Here is a 15,258-nt window from a genome sequence, read left to right as displayed (position 1 = left end):
TACCAAAAGACACTCATCTACATATAGTAGATAGCCAAACCAGTACTGAAACGAGAATCAGCAGAGGTAATGGTATATAAGAGTATATCGTTGATCTAAAAAGGGAGGTAGGAGAAGAATCTCTACGACCGATAACAGAGAACCTATGAAATAGATCCCCGATAGGATGACCATAGCATTCAATAGGCAATACTCCCTTCACATCCCTCTGTCATTCACTGCACTCTGAGAGGAAAACCAGGCTTCAGCATGCTGCGAAGCGCATATCAACGTAGAAATCTAGAACAAACTTACTTCACCACCTCCATAGGAGGCAAAGTTTGTAAAACTGAATTGTGGGTGTGGTGGGGGGTGTATTTATAGGCATTTTGAGGTTTGGGAAACTTTGCCCCTCCTGGTAGGAATGTATATCCCATACGTCACTAGCTCATGGACTCTTGCCAATTACATGAAAGAAATAGAAACTTAAAAAATATCCTTGCCCTTACGAAACGTAGGCCATTAGAATCTAGAGAAAAGAGGGATGGAACATTGGGGAAATGGCTATCCCTGAAACGGGAACCCACAGAAGTAGTTGGTCCAATTGTTGATTGTGTAATCATATCCTGAAAGGGGACACTATCTCTAATTGGAATAAAACAAAATGTTTCCACAGTAGGGGTGCATACAACACCACTTTTGTAGTCTATGTATTGATCTTTGGTAGGACTATAAGAAAAATCAAGATGCGTTTTTATGATCACCTTGAGACTATTAAGAATGGCCTTACAACTCATAGTGCTTTTGATCAATTTATATCTGAATATAAACAGGACCCTACTTATTTGAAAATTTGCATTGTAGATTGGGTTCCCCGGGGAAATAATCCTCACCAGAGGTTAAAAGAACTAAGGAAGAGGGAAACAAAGTGGATCTACAAACTAGACAGGGTTGTGCCCTGTTCGTATTTTATTTTGTAGATTTGAGTTTTAGTGGAAAGTGCTACCAGCAACTCTTCAGAACAGGGGCAGTACCTACTTTTAAAGAGACTTGCACACCAGGAAACCAAGAGTTATACATGAACAGGACTTATCACCGTTTCCCTAAGTGTCTTGGTGGAGTATTAAACCCCCCTACTGTGACTTTATGCATATGATTGTGCTAGTTGCATTCTGATCGCTTTGATTTCCACCTTGTCATTATTGCTCTGCTTTGCTGTGTGTATATATGAGTGAATATATATATATATATATATATATATATATACACCTAAGGGATTTATGGGAACTAAGCACTGTTATAGACAAACCTTTACTCTTCATTTTTCAAGACTCATCCTCAGGCATAGTACCCCAAGACTGGCATAAAGCTGATGTGCCACATGAGAGATTAATGTACAAAATTAATAACTGAAAGTGTTAGCTCATGAATAAATAACTGGATAAAAGATAGGGAGCAGTAAGTAGTACTAAACGGATCATATTCAAATTGGACAAAGGTAATCAGTGTAATCCCCAGGGATCAGTACTGAGCCCTGTTCTTTTAAATATTTTTATTAATGACTCGGAGCAAGGATTAAATAGCAACCTCTCTATTTTTGCAGATATTACAAAGTTGTGTAAGATCATTAGGTCAGGGCAGGATGAACTTGCTTTACAAGGGTATCTACACAAATTAGAAGAATGGGCAGGTAAATGGAAAATGAAATTTAATACTGGAAAATGCAAGGTTCTACATTTTGGAAGTAAAATTAAGCAGACATTGGGGCCTAGTTATCAAGCCGTCAACCTCAAATACGCTGGAATTCCGCAGCGTATTTGTGGCGAGGCTGATTCGCCTTAGTTATCAAAGGCTCGAGACCGGCAAAAGTAGAATTTTGTGACGTAAACTTCGATCCGCCGGACTCAGTCCGACACAGATCGATTCTTACATCACTCCAGATGTTCCGCACACAAGTGCGGCACAATCTCACTACTTTTGCTAGTTATCAAATGACTAGCAGGTACGCTCAGCACTTTTACGGCCCAGCGTACCTGGTTTTCAAACCGCCACCCCTGGAGGCGGCGGATCCCATAGGAATCAATGGGAGTCTGACCATAGCGAAAGTACAAGTTCGCTGCTGCCAGACATCCCATTGATTTCTATGGGAGCTGTCTGCACCTAACACCCTAACATGTACCCCGAGTCTAAACACCACTAATCTGCCCCCCCTACACCGCCGCAACTAAATAAAGTTATTACCCCCTAAACCGCCGCTCCCGGAGCCCACCGCAAGCTACTCTATACATATTAACCCCTAAACCGCCGCTCCCGGAGCCCACCGCAACTATAATAAATGTATTAACCCCTAAACCGCCGCTCCCTGAACCCGCCGCAACCTATATTAAATGTATTAACCCCTATCCTGCCCCCCCTACACCGTCGCCACCTATAATAAATGTATTAACCCCTAATCTGCCCCCCCTACACCGTCGCCACCTATAATAAATTTATTAACCCCTAATCTGCCCCCCCTTACACCGTCGCCACCTATAATAAATGTATTAACCCCTAATCTGCCCCCCTACACCGTCGCCACCTATAATAAATTTATTAACCCTTAATCTGCCCCCCCTACACCGTCGCCACCTATAATAAATTTATTAACCCCTAATCTGCCCCCCCTACACCGTCGCCACCTATAATACATTTATTAACCCCTAATCTGCCCCCCTACACCGTCGCCACCTATAATAAATTTATTAACCCCTATCCTGCCCCCCACTACGCCGCCGCCACTGTAATAAAATTATTAACCCCTAAACCTAAGTCTAACACTAACCCTAACGCCCCCCTAACTTAAATATTAATTAAATAAATCTAAATAATATTTTTATTATTAACTAAATTAATCCTATTTAAAACTAAATACTTACCTTTAAAATAAACCCTAATATAGCTACAATATAAATAATAATTATATTGTAGCTATCTTAGGATTTATTTTTATTTTACAGGCAACTTTCAATTTATTTTAACTAGGTACAATAGCTATTAAATAGTTATTAACTATTTAATAGTTACCTAGCTAAAATAAACTGAAATTTACCTGTAAAATAAATCCTAACCTAAGTTACAATTACACCTAACACTACACTATACTTTTACAGGTAACTTTGTATTTATTTTAGCTAGTTAGAATAGTTATTAAAAGTTATTAACTATTTAATAACTACCTAGCTAAAAGAAATACAAAATTACCTGTAAAATAAATCCTAACCTAAGTTACAATTAAACCTAATACTACACTATCATTAAATTAATTAAATAAACTACCTACAAATAACTACAATTAAATACTATTACATAAACTAACTAAAGTACAAAAAATAAAAAAAGCTAAGTTACAAAAAATAAAAAAATAAGTTACAAACATTTTAAAAATATTACAACAATTTTAAGCTACTTACACCTAATCTAAGCCCCCTAATAAAATAACAAACCCCCCCAAAATAAAAAAATGCCCTACCCTATTCTAAATTAAATAAAGTTCAAAGCTCTTTTACCTTACCAGCCCTTAAAAGGGCCATTTGTGGGGGCATGCCCCAAAAAGTTCAGCTCTTTTGCCTGTAAAAGAAAAATACAACCCCCCCAACATTAAAACCCACCACCCACATACCCCTAATCTAACCCAAACCCCCCTTACAAAAACCTAACACTAATCCCCTGAAGATCATCCTACTTTGAGTCGTCTTCTCTCAGCCGAGCAGCGATGGAACCGAAGTGGACATCCGGAGCGGAAGAAGTTAATCCTCCAAGTGGCGCTGAAGAAATCTTCCATCCGATGAAGTCATCATCCAGGCGGCGCTGAAGAAGTCTTCGATCCGGGCGATGTCATCTTCCAAGAGGCGCTGAAGAGGTCTTCTATCCGGGCGATGTCATCTTGCAAGCCGGGTCTTGAATCTTCCTCCCGCCGACGCGAAACCTCCTTCTTCACCGACGGACTACGACGAATGAAGGCTCCTTTAAGGGACGTCATCCAAGATGGCGTCCCCTCAATTCCGATTGGCTGATAGGATTCTATCAGCCAATCGGAATTAAGGTAGGAAAAATCTGATTGGCTGATGGAATCAGCCAATCAGATTGAGCTCGCATTCTATTGGCTGATCGGAACAGCCAATAGAATGCGATCTCAATCTGATTGGCAGATTCCATCAGCCAATCAGATTTTTCCTGAGTGAAGACGACTCAAGGTAGGATGATCTTCAGGGGATTAGTGTTAGGTTTTTGTAAGGGGGGTTTGGGTTAGATTAGGGGTATGTGGGTGGTGGGTTTTAATGTTGGGGGGGGTTGTATTTTTCTTTTACAGGCAAAAGAGCTGAACTTTTTGGGGCATGCCCCCACAAATGGCCCTTTTAAGGGCTGGTAAGGTAAAAGAGCTTTGAACTTTATTTAATTTAGAATAGGGTAGGGCATTTTTTTATTTTGGGGGGGGGGTTGTTATTTTATTAGGGGGCTTAGATTAGGTGTAAGTAGCTTAAAATTGTTGTAATATTTTTAAAATGTTTGTAACTTATTTTTTTATTTTTTGTAACTTAGCTTTTTTTATTTTTTGTACTTTAGTTAGTTTATGTAATTGTATTTAATTGTAGTTATTTGTAGGTAGTTTATTTAATTAATTTAATGATAGTGTAGTATTAGGTTTAATTGTAACTTAGGTTAGGATTTATTTTACAGGTAATTTTGTATTTCTTTTAGCTAGGTAGTTATTAAATAGTTAATAACTATTTAATAACTATTCTAACTAGCTAAAATAAATACAAAGTTACCTGTAAAATAAATATAAATCCTAAAATAGCTACAATATAATTATTATTTATATTGTAGCTATATTAGGGTTTATTTTACAGGTAAGTATTTAGTTTTAAATAGTAATAATTTATTAAAGTATAGTGTAGTGTTAGGTGTAATTATAACTTAGGTTAGGATTTATTTTACAGGTAAATTTCAGTTTATTTTAGCTAGGTAAGCTATTAAATAGTTAATAACTATTTAATAGCTATTGTACCTAGTTAAAATAAATTGAAAGTTGCCTGTAAAATAAAAATAAATCCTAAGATAGCTAGAATATAATTATTATTTATATTGTAGCTATATTAGGGTTTATTTTAAAGGTAAGTATTTAGTTTTAAATAGGATTAATTTAGTTAATAATAGAAATATTATTTAGATTTATTTAATTAATATTTAAGTTAGGGGGGCGTTAGGGTTAGGGTTAGACTTAGGTTTAGGGGTTAATAATTTTATTACAGTGGCGGCGGTGTATTGGGGGGCAGGATAGGGGTTAATAAATTTATTATAGGTGACGACGGTGTAGGGGGGGCAGGATAGGGGTTAATAGGTTTAATATAGGTTGCGGCGGGTTCAGGGAGCGGCGGTTTAGGGGTTAAACTATTTATTTAGTTGCGGCGAGGTGCGGGATCAGCAGGATAGGGGTTAATAACTTTATTATAGAGGGCGACGGTGTAGGGGGGGCAGGATAGGGGTTACTAGGTATAATGTAGGTGGCAGCGGTGTCCGGGAGCGGCGGTTTAGGGGTTAATACATTTATCAGAGTTGCGGCAGGGTCTAGGAGCGGCGGTTTAGGGGTTAGTAACTTTATTGAGTTGCGGGAGGCTCCGGGGGCGCCGGTATAGGGATAGAACAGTGTAGTTAGTGTGAGTGCTTAGTGACAGGCTAGCAATAAAGCTGGGAAGAAGCCGAAGAGCAGCGAGATCGGATGAGTGATAACTCTCACAGTCTGCTGCTCATCGCCCCGCGGCTTTTTGACAGCTTTATTTGATAACTTAGGCGAACGTATTCAAGGTCCGCGGCGGCGAAGGTAGGCGAGCTTAGGCGGGCGTATTGGGCCGGCGAAGGCAGAAAAGTAGACGGCTTGATAACTTCCCCCCAATGTATTATTTAAATGAGACTAGACTTAGCCAAACAGAGTAGGAAAGGGATTTGGGAGTAGTAATAGATAAGGAAAGGGTGTTTTAAAAACCTTTCTGCGCTGCCTAGTTTTTGGTAAACCTTAACTCCTATGATATTATCCCCAAGTAATATCTGGTATGTTTGTGTGGAAAAAAGAGGTTCGGAGTATGAGGCGCAAATTAATGCTTAAACCTATAAAAATAAAAGATAATTGAATGTATATATATGTAGTGTTGTATTTATTTATTTCAGATATATACCCCTTAGACAAAAAAAGGACTTTTTGATTAAAAATATATAAGGACTTTTTGAAAAAAAAAAAAAAATATCACTAGGACTCAGAACGTTTCTAGAACAAAGTTGTTTTATTTGATATAAATAAATTGATGCAAATTGATAAAATATATAAAAAGATCATATATATGTGTGGCTCTGGGGGATGTTTAAGGGACACTTGGTGTTCTTAGGGAAAATAAAAATGATAATTGAAAGTAGAGTTTTACTAGTATATGTATTACACCTAGTACATTGAAACACCTAGTGTAATATATGATAGAAGGTCAAACTCATATGGTATACAATAAATACATAAACAATAATAAATACAACTAAACCCTTGTCATGACTCAGTTTGACATCTAAATATGGTGTATAAACTTCAGAGGAACTGAACATAAATTTTAAATTTCCTCTGTTATCATTTAGTTGTCCTACAAAGTCATGTAAAGCTGTTGTCATCACCTTTCCAAAAGTGTAGCATATCATTAATATAACGTGTGTAGAATTTGATGTTATGCCTATATGTATTTGCATTGCCAAATATTGCCCTCTCTTTAAAATCTGCTAGATAGAGGTTGGCATACGATGGGGCAAATTTTGCCCCCATCGCGGTCCCCCTCATTTGAACAAAAAATTCTCCATTAAATAAAAAATAGTTATGGTTAAGCAGAAAGGTTATGGCCTCTAAGATGAAATTGACAAGTTCATCAGCATACTTTGAGTATTTTAGTAACATATTTTTAACCGCAGCGATCCCCAACTCATGTGGAATACATGAGTAAAGGGATACAACGTCTATAGTTACAAATGAAGTACCTTTCTCCCAAACATAACCATTTAATAACTTCAACAGGTGTTTAGTGTCTCTTACAACTGGACCTTCCCTAATATGGTTCAGCCGAACCAGTGTTGCCTCCATTTACTGGCAATTCTGGCCTCTTGGTGGGCACTGCAAATTTTGAACCCATCAACTACTTTCAGTTTTTTATGGATGAGGAGTTCTTAGAATTTATTGTTCAGCAGACAAATCTGAATGCTGAGCAATTTTTTAAAAATACTGGTGCAGAATTGAGCCGCCATGCCAGAGCACATCAGTGAACTGCGACCAATAGCAAGAGATGATGAAATTCTGGGGCCTCACTCTGCTAATGGGGATTGTGCAAAAGCCAAGCATAGCCTCATATTGGTAAAAGCAATCTACTCAGATGACCATATCTTCCCTGCTACGATGAGCAGGGACAGGTATATGTTACTGCTCAAGTTTTTGCATTATAATAATAATGCAAATGCTCTGCCACGGGACAACCCAGAACATGACCGATTGTTTAAAATAAGACCTGTTCTTGACCATTTGGCAAGATTTTAAGAGTACTATACTCCAGGCCAGAACATATTGGTTGATGAATCCTTGATCTTATATAAGGGACGTATTGTTTTTAAACAATTCATTCCTTCTAAGAGAGCTCGCTATGGGATCAAGCTGTATAAGCTGTGCGAGAGCTCTAGTGGATACCCCATTCGTTTAAGGGTATACACTGGCACCCCCTGACTGTCCCTCTAGCACCCCCTGACTGTCCCTCCTCCCTTGCTGCCAGTGAAAAAATAATGTGGGACTTACTCCACCCAATATTTAATAATATACCATGTATATGTGGATAACTTTTACACTGCTGTGCCATTATTTAAATTGCTATATAGCAAGGGCACTGTTGCATGTGGCACAATCCATGCCAATTGCCAAAGACTTTCTGACTCACATGTTCAGAAAGAAAAAGAGAGGAGAGAGCACAGCTTTGCACTCTGATGAGCTGCTAGCTGTGAAATTCAAAGACAAAAAGGATGTGCATCTTCTCACAACTATACATAATGAGAGCAAATCACCTGTCTATGTCAGGGGGCAGAACACGCCAACTATAAAACCCATATGTGTCCTGGAATACAATCGGCATATGGGAGGGGTAGATAAGACTGACCAGATGCTTGAACCATACGCTGCTTCTAGCAAAGCATATACATGGTACGAGAAACTGGCAGTCCACTTGATACAATTGTCAATGCTTAATGCGTTTGTCCTGTATCAGGCTATCCAAGGAAGAGGGCTGTGTTTCCTGAAATTTCAGGAATCTGTTATTAAAAGCCTTCTCTCATCATCAGAAGATATTCCAGTAGCTGGGCCAAGTGAGGAGAATGAAAGGTTACATGGCCGTCACTTTGCTTTGCTTTGTATATACCGGCTACTGAGAAAAAAAACTTTCCCTAGTAGAAGGTGTAGAGTGTGCAGTCAGCATGGACGTTACTACTGTCCATACTGCACTTCTAAACCAGGGCTAGGCATGCCAGAATGCTTCCGTATTTATCATACTATGGAAACATACCAGCTGCATACCCTCACAACCCAAGGAGGCTCAAGATTCTCAAATGCAGATACATGGCCTGGTTGAGGCTTACGCCTAACCAGCTCAGTGCCCTGGTTGAGGCTTACGCTTGACCAACCCAGTGCCCTGGTTGAGGCTTACGCCTGACCAGCCCAGTGCCCTGGATGAGGCTTACGCCTGACTAGCCCAGTGCCCTGGTTGAGGCTTACGCCTGACCAGCCCAGTGCCCTGGTTGAGGCTTACGCTTGACCAGCCCAGTGCCCTGGTTGAGGCTTACGCCTGACCAGCCCAGTGCCCTGGTTGAGGCTTACGCCTGACCAGCCCAGTGCCCTGGTTGAGGCTTACGCCTGACCAGCCCAGTGCCCTGGTTGAGGCTTACGCCTGAACAGCCCAGTGCCCTGGTTGAGGCTTACGCCTGACCAGCCCAGTGCCCTGGTTGAGGCTTACGCCTGACCAGCCCAGTGCCCTGGTTGAGGCTTACGCCTGACCAGCCCAGTGCCCTGGTTGAGGCTTACACCTGACCAGCCCACTACCCTGGTTGGGGCTTATGCCTGACCAACCCAGTGCCCTGGTTGAGGCTTATGCCTGACCAGCCCAGTGCCCTGGTTGAGGCTTACCCCTGACCAGCCCAGTGCCCTAGTTGAGGCTTATGCCTGACCAACCCAGTGCCCTAGTTGAGACTTACGCCTAACCAACCCAGTGCCCTAGTTGAGGCTTAGGCCTGACCAACCCAGTGCCCTAGTTGAGGCTTACGTCTGACCATCCCAGTGCCCTGGTTGAGGCTTACGTCTGACCATCCCAGTGCCCTGGTTGAGGCTTACGTCTGACCATCCCAGTGCCCTGGTTGAGGCTTACGCCTGACCAGCCCAGTGATTGAGTTGCCCCTAGCAAAAGGGCAAACTTGTGTATGAATGGAGATATGAAAGGTGTGTGACTGGCCAGTGGTAGGGGTTTGTTTCTGTGAGTGAATGAAGATACGGAAGGTGTGTGTATGGTCAGTAGTAGGGATGAAAGTCTTGATGTATGGGAAGTATGTTGTGTGCATCTGTAAATGAATCAGACATGAAAGGTGTGTGAATGGTCAGTAGCAAGAGTTGAAGCCTTGACGTGGCTATACTGCTCACATGGGTATTCATGAGCTAATTCAACCAGTGCGAGTGCCTGTAATGCTTGTGTGGGTAATGCAAAAGAGTTGTATTTTAAACATAAAATAAAATAATTTAGAATTAGGTTAGTCAATTAATGAGGTAGATAAAACTGTTTAATTGCAGATATAACCCCTATACATTTAAAGTGTTTAAAAGTAGCCATGCAGTTTAACAGCTATAGGGAATTTAAGTTACAGTATACAAGGTACACAGTTATGGATAGTACACCCCTTGACGCACCAAATGAGGGGCTGCATCATGCATGTATTGCTAGCACAAATTAGGAGTGCATAAGACATAAATGAACATGTCACTTTGATTAGAAAAAAATATTTTCTAAGCAAAGTAGTGCACCATGTTCCATGAATATTTGAGCACTTTACTTTTGTGCTAGAAGTAAATATAGCCCCTCATTTGATGCATCAGGGGGTGTACTTTCTACAAATTGGTACTTTATGTACCCTAATGTAACTTTCCAGGTGGCTAGAGCTGTTTAACTGCAAATATGGCAACCTTGAAAATGTTATTTAAAAATTGTCTTTAAACATTTAGTGGTGATATCTACAATAAGACAGCTGTAGCCACCTGGGAATTTAAGATACAGTATACAAGGTACACAGTTTTGGAAAGTACACCCCTTGGTGCATCAAATGAGGGGCTGCATGTATTGCTAGCACAAATTTGGAGTGCGTAAGACATACAGTAAATGAACTTGTCACTTTGTTTAATTTTTTTTTTTTTTTTTTTTAAGTGTGATATTCGCTTATTTGTTGCACACTTCAGATTTGTGATATCTTAACTTCCCAGGCAGCTAGAGCTGTCTAATTGCTGGCAACAATACATTAAATTTAAAGATGCTTTTTGTTAAAGGGACACTGTAGTCAGAAATTATATGCAAATAAAATCGTAGTATAGTTTTAAAACTCTTATTTTCTAATGTACTTCATTTATTAAATATGTACCCTTTGGCCAATAATTTACTTAGAAATATTAATTGTTTCCCAACCTACTTGTATGTCAGCCGTTACGGATTACCAATCCGTGCTGACAACTGCAGTTGTAAGATGGCGGGTTTTCTGAACTAATGCGCATGCGCGAGTTACCGCAGCGTCACAGGAAACGTCACCATCTGCAGTAGAATAAGGCAAGTAGAATCTATCAGCAGCAGTCGAGTGAGCTGCGCACATCACGTAAATACATAGCTTATGATCGCTTCCAGAATCGCCCTAGAGTAAACGAGCAAACTATACTTAAAATGAAAACTAGCAGGTACGCTCAGCACTTTTCCGGCCCAGCGTACCTGGTTTTCAATCCGCCGCCCTGGAGGCAGCGGATCCCATAGGAATCAATGGGAGTCTGACCATAGCGAAAGTTCAGGTTCGCTGTTGCCAGACATCCCATTGATTCTTATGGGAAATGTCTACACCTAACACCCTAACATGTACCCCGAGTCTAAACACCCCTAATCTGCCCCCCCTACACCGCCGCAACTAAATAAATGTATTACCCCTAAACCGCCGCTCCCGGAGCCCACCGCCACTATAATAAATATGTTAACCCCTATACTGCCGCTCCCGGAGCCCACCGCAAGCTACATTATACATATTAACCCCTAATCTGCCCCCCCCTACACCGCCGCAACTAAATAAATGTATTACCCCCTAAACCGCCGCTCCCGGAGTCCACCGCCACTATAATAAATATGTTAACCCCTATACCACCGCTCCCAGAGCCCACCGCAAGCTACATTATACATATTAACCCCTAATCTGCCCCCTCTACACCGTCGCCACCTATAATAAATGTATTAACCCCTATCCTGCCCCCCCTACACCGCCGCCACTGTAATAAAATGATTAACCCCTAAACCTAAGTCTAACACTAACCCTAACACCCCCCTAACTTAAATATTAATTAAATAAATCTAAATAAATGTAACTCTTATTAGCTAATTGAATCCCATTTAAAACTAAATACTTACCTTTAAAATAAACCCTAATATAGCTACAATATAAATAATAATTATATTGTAGCTATCTTAGGATTTATTTTTATTTTACAGGCAAATTTCAATTTATTTTAACTAGGTACAATAGCTATTAAATAGTTATTAACTATTTAATAGCTTACCTAGCTAAAATAAAGAGAAATTTACCTGTAAAATAAATCCTAACCTAAGTTACAATTACACCTAACACTACACTATCATTTAATAAATGAATCCTATTTAAAACTAAATGCTTACCTGTAAAATAAACCCTAAGATAGCTACAATGTAATTAATAATTACATTGTAGCTATTTTAGAATTTCTATTTATTTTACAGGTAACTTTGTATTTATTTTAGCTAGTTAGAATAGTTATTAAATAGTTATTAACTATTTAATAACTACCTAGCTAAAAGAAATACAAAATTACCTGTAAAATAAATCCTAACCTAAGTTACAATTCAACCTAACACTACACTATCATTAAATTAATTAATTAAATTAATTACCTACAAATAACTACAATTAAATTCAATTAAATAAACTAACTAAAGTACAAAAAATAAAAAAAGCTAAGTTACAAAAAATAAAAAAATAAGTTACAAACATTTAACAAATATTACAACAATTTTAAGCTACTTACACCTAATCTAAGCCCCCTAATAAAATAACAAAGCCCCCCAAAATAAAAAAATGCCCTACCCTATTCTACATTAAAAAAGTTCAAAGCTCCTTTACCTTACCAGCCCTTAAAAGGGCCTTTTGTGGGGGCATGCCCCAAAGAATTCAGCTCTTTTGCCTGTAAAAGAAAAATACAACCCCCCCCACACATTAAAACCCACCACCCACATACCCCTAATCTAACCCAAACCCCCCTGGGGTTAGGGGGCTTAGATTAGGTGTAAGTAGCTTAAAATTGTTGTAATATTTGTTAAATGTTTGTAACTTATTTTTTTATTTTTTGTAACTTAGCTTTTTTTTATTTTTTGTACTTTAGTTAGTTTATTTAATTGAATTTAATTGTATTTATTTGTAGGTAATTAATTTAATTAATTAATTTAATGATAGTGTAGTGTTAGGTTGAATTGTAACTTAGGTTAGGATTTATTTTACAGGTAATTTTGTATTTCTTTTAGCTAGGTAGTTATTAAATAGTTAATAACTATTTAATAACTATTGTAACTAGCTAAAATAAATACAAAGTTACCTGTAAAATAAATATAAATCCTAAAATAGCTACAATGTAATTATTAATTACATTGTAGCTATCTTAGGGTTTATTTTACAGGTAAGTATTTAGTTTTAAATAGGATTCATTTATTAAATGATAGTGTAGTGTTAGGTGTAATTGTAACTTAGGTTAGGATTTATTTTACAGGTAAATTTTTCTTTATTTTAGCTAGGTAAGCTATTAAATAGTTAATAACTATTTAATAGCTATTGTACCTAGTTAAAATAAATTGTAATTTGCCTGTAAAATAAAAATAAATCCTAAGATAGCTACAATATAATTATTATTTATATTGTAGCTATATTAGGGTTTATTTTAAAGGTAAGTATTTAGTTTTAAATAGGATTCATTTAGCTAATAAGAGTTACATTTATTTAGATTTATTTAATTAATATTTAAGTTAGGGGGGTGTTAGGGTTAGTGTTAGACTTAGGTTTAGGGGTTAATCATTTTATTACAGTGGCGGCGGTGTAGGGGGGGCAGGATAGGGGTTAATAAATGTATTATAGGTGGTGACGGTGTAGGGGGGGGCAGATTAGGGGTTAATATGTATAATGTAGCTTGCGGTGGGCTCCGGGAGCGGCGGTATAGGGGTTAACATATTTATTATAGTGGCGGTGGGCTCCGGGAGCGGCGGTATAGGGGTTAACATATTTATTATAGTGGTGGTGGGCTCCGGGAGCGGCGGTATAGGGGTTAACATATTTATTATAGTGGCGGTGGGCTCCGGGAGCGGCGGTATAGGGGGTAATACATTTATTTAGTTGCAGCGGTATGGGGGGGGGCAGGATAGGGGTTACTAGGTATAATGTAGGTGGCGGTGGGCTCCGGGAGCGGCGGTTTAGGGGTTAATACATTTATAAGAGTTGCGGCGGGGTCTAGGAGCGGCGGTTTAGGGGTTAGTAACTTTATTTAGTTGCGGTTGGCTCCGGGGGCGCCGGTATAGGGGGTAGAACAGTGTAGTATAGTGTGGGTGCTTAGTGACAGCTTGTTTACATATAAACTGAACAAAAAAAGTTACTGCTTTAGTTCTTTTTAATTGTAAACAGCCGTACAATATTTAGCTAGATATAAGACGTGTCAATGTTATCTAATACGTAGAAAGTCTGGATAACCGATTCAATAGATTTTCCCTCCAATGCGCAAGCGTAAAACTAACAGAGATGTGGGTAACTTCGGCTTCTACAATTACAAATGCGCATGCGCGATTTAGCTGAATTGACGCGCAGGCTTATTAGGAAGGGTTATGCTGGTAATGATATGCATAGGAGCGAAATGTTATTGGTCAATCATTTCATATACACACTATGCCGAAAACGATGGGCTGGGAAAGGTGACGTCATGGCCGGGTAATATTTAGTTAAAATATAAGGTTTGTAAGCTTCGTTTTATACAAAATATAGGTTAGTAGCTTTTAATAGATGATAATTATACAAAATATGGGACTATTGAGTAACGAAAAAAGTAAAAAACAGTAATCCTTTAAGGTCTATCAAATTGACAGGTCGGCAATAAAACAGTAGAAACACACAGTGAAATCTTCTCAATTTTTGCTTATTTTAGACAGGTTACCAACTGCAAATATTTAGCAACACAGGTTTTGATGATAGAGTTTAGAAAAATAAAATTACAAACTAATTTCTATTGAGTGTGGAGTAAAAAAATACACTTTTTTTTCATATTTTATGCTTTATTTTTAAAACCTGTTGAGACATACACATATAATAATGGTATATTTGGAATCTGCTAGGTCTGCTGAGAAAAAAACAATATATAGTTTGTATAGTTTATTCACACAAACTTTACTTCTAAATGTGAGCTGCAAAAAAAAGCTCAAAACCAGCTTAGCACACAGGTGGGAAATGGCTTAGCAGCCAAAGGGTTAAAATGTGAAGCTAATACAAAGTGATTGTTTACACATGGGTCCTTGGACTCTAATGATCTTTGGTTTTATTCAGCACAGGAACATCTAATAAACAAATGACTGAAATATGTTTGAAACATTCTGTTTTATAGATGACCAAATAACCATTTTTTTTTTACATTTTTGTTTGTCTCATACTCCCTAGAGAGACCAAAAAAACTAAATCTGTAACTTATGTTTTAAAAATGCTGCAAATTGCCTGAACCAGCTATTTGATTTGCAGCATTTGCTTTTTGGCATCTCTAGAGAACATAGGACAAAGCATAGATTTAACACAACATCAAATAATATTTAATTTCCTGTTAAATACTGCACTCTATTGAGAGGAAATTTCATCCCACCCACCGTTATAGGCCAGTGCCACTGGAAGTAGGTGGTGAAT

Source organism: Bombina bombina, chromosome 10, assembly GCF_027579735.1.
Source record: "Bombina bombina isolate aBomBom1 chromosome 10, aBomBom1.pri, whole genome shotgun sequence".
Taxonomy (NCBI): Eukaryota; Metazoa; Chordata; class Amphibia; order Anura; family Bombinatoridae; genus Bombina; species Bombina bombina.
Note: the sequence above shows the minus strand (reverse complement) of the source record.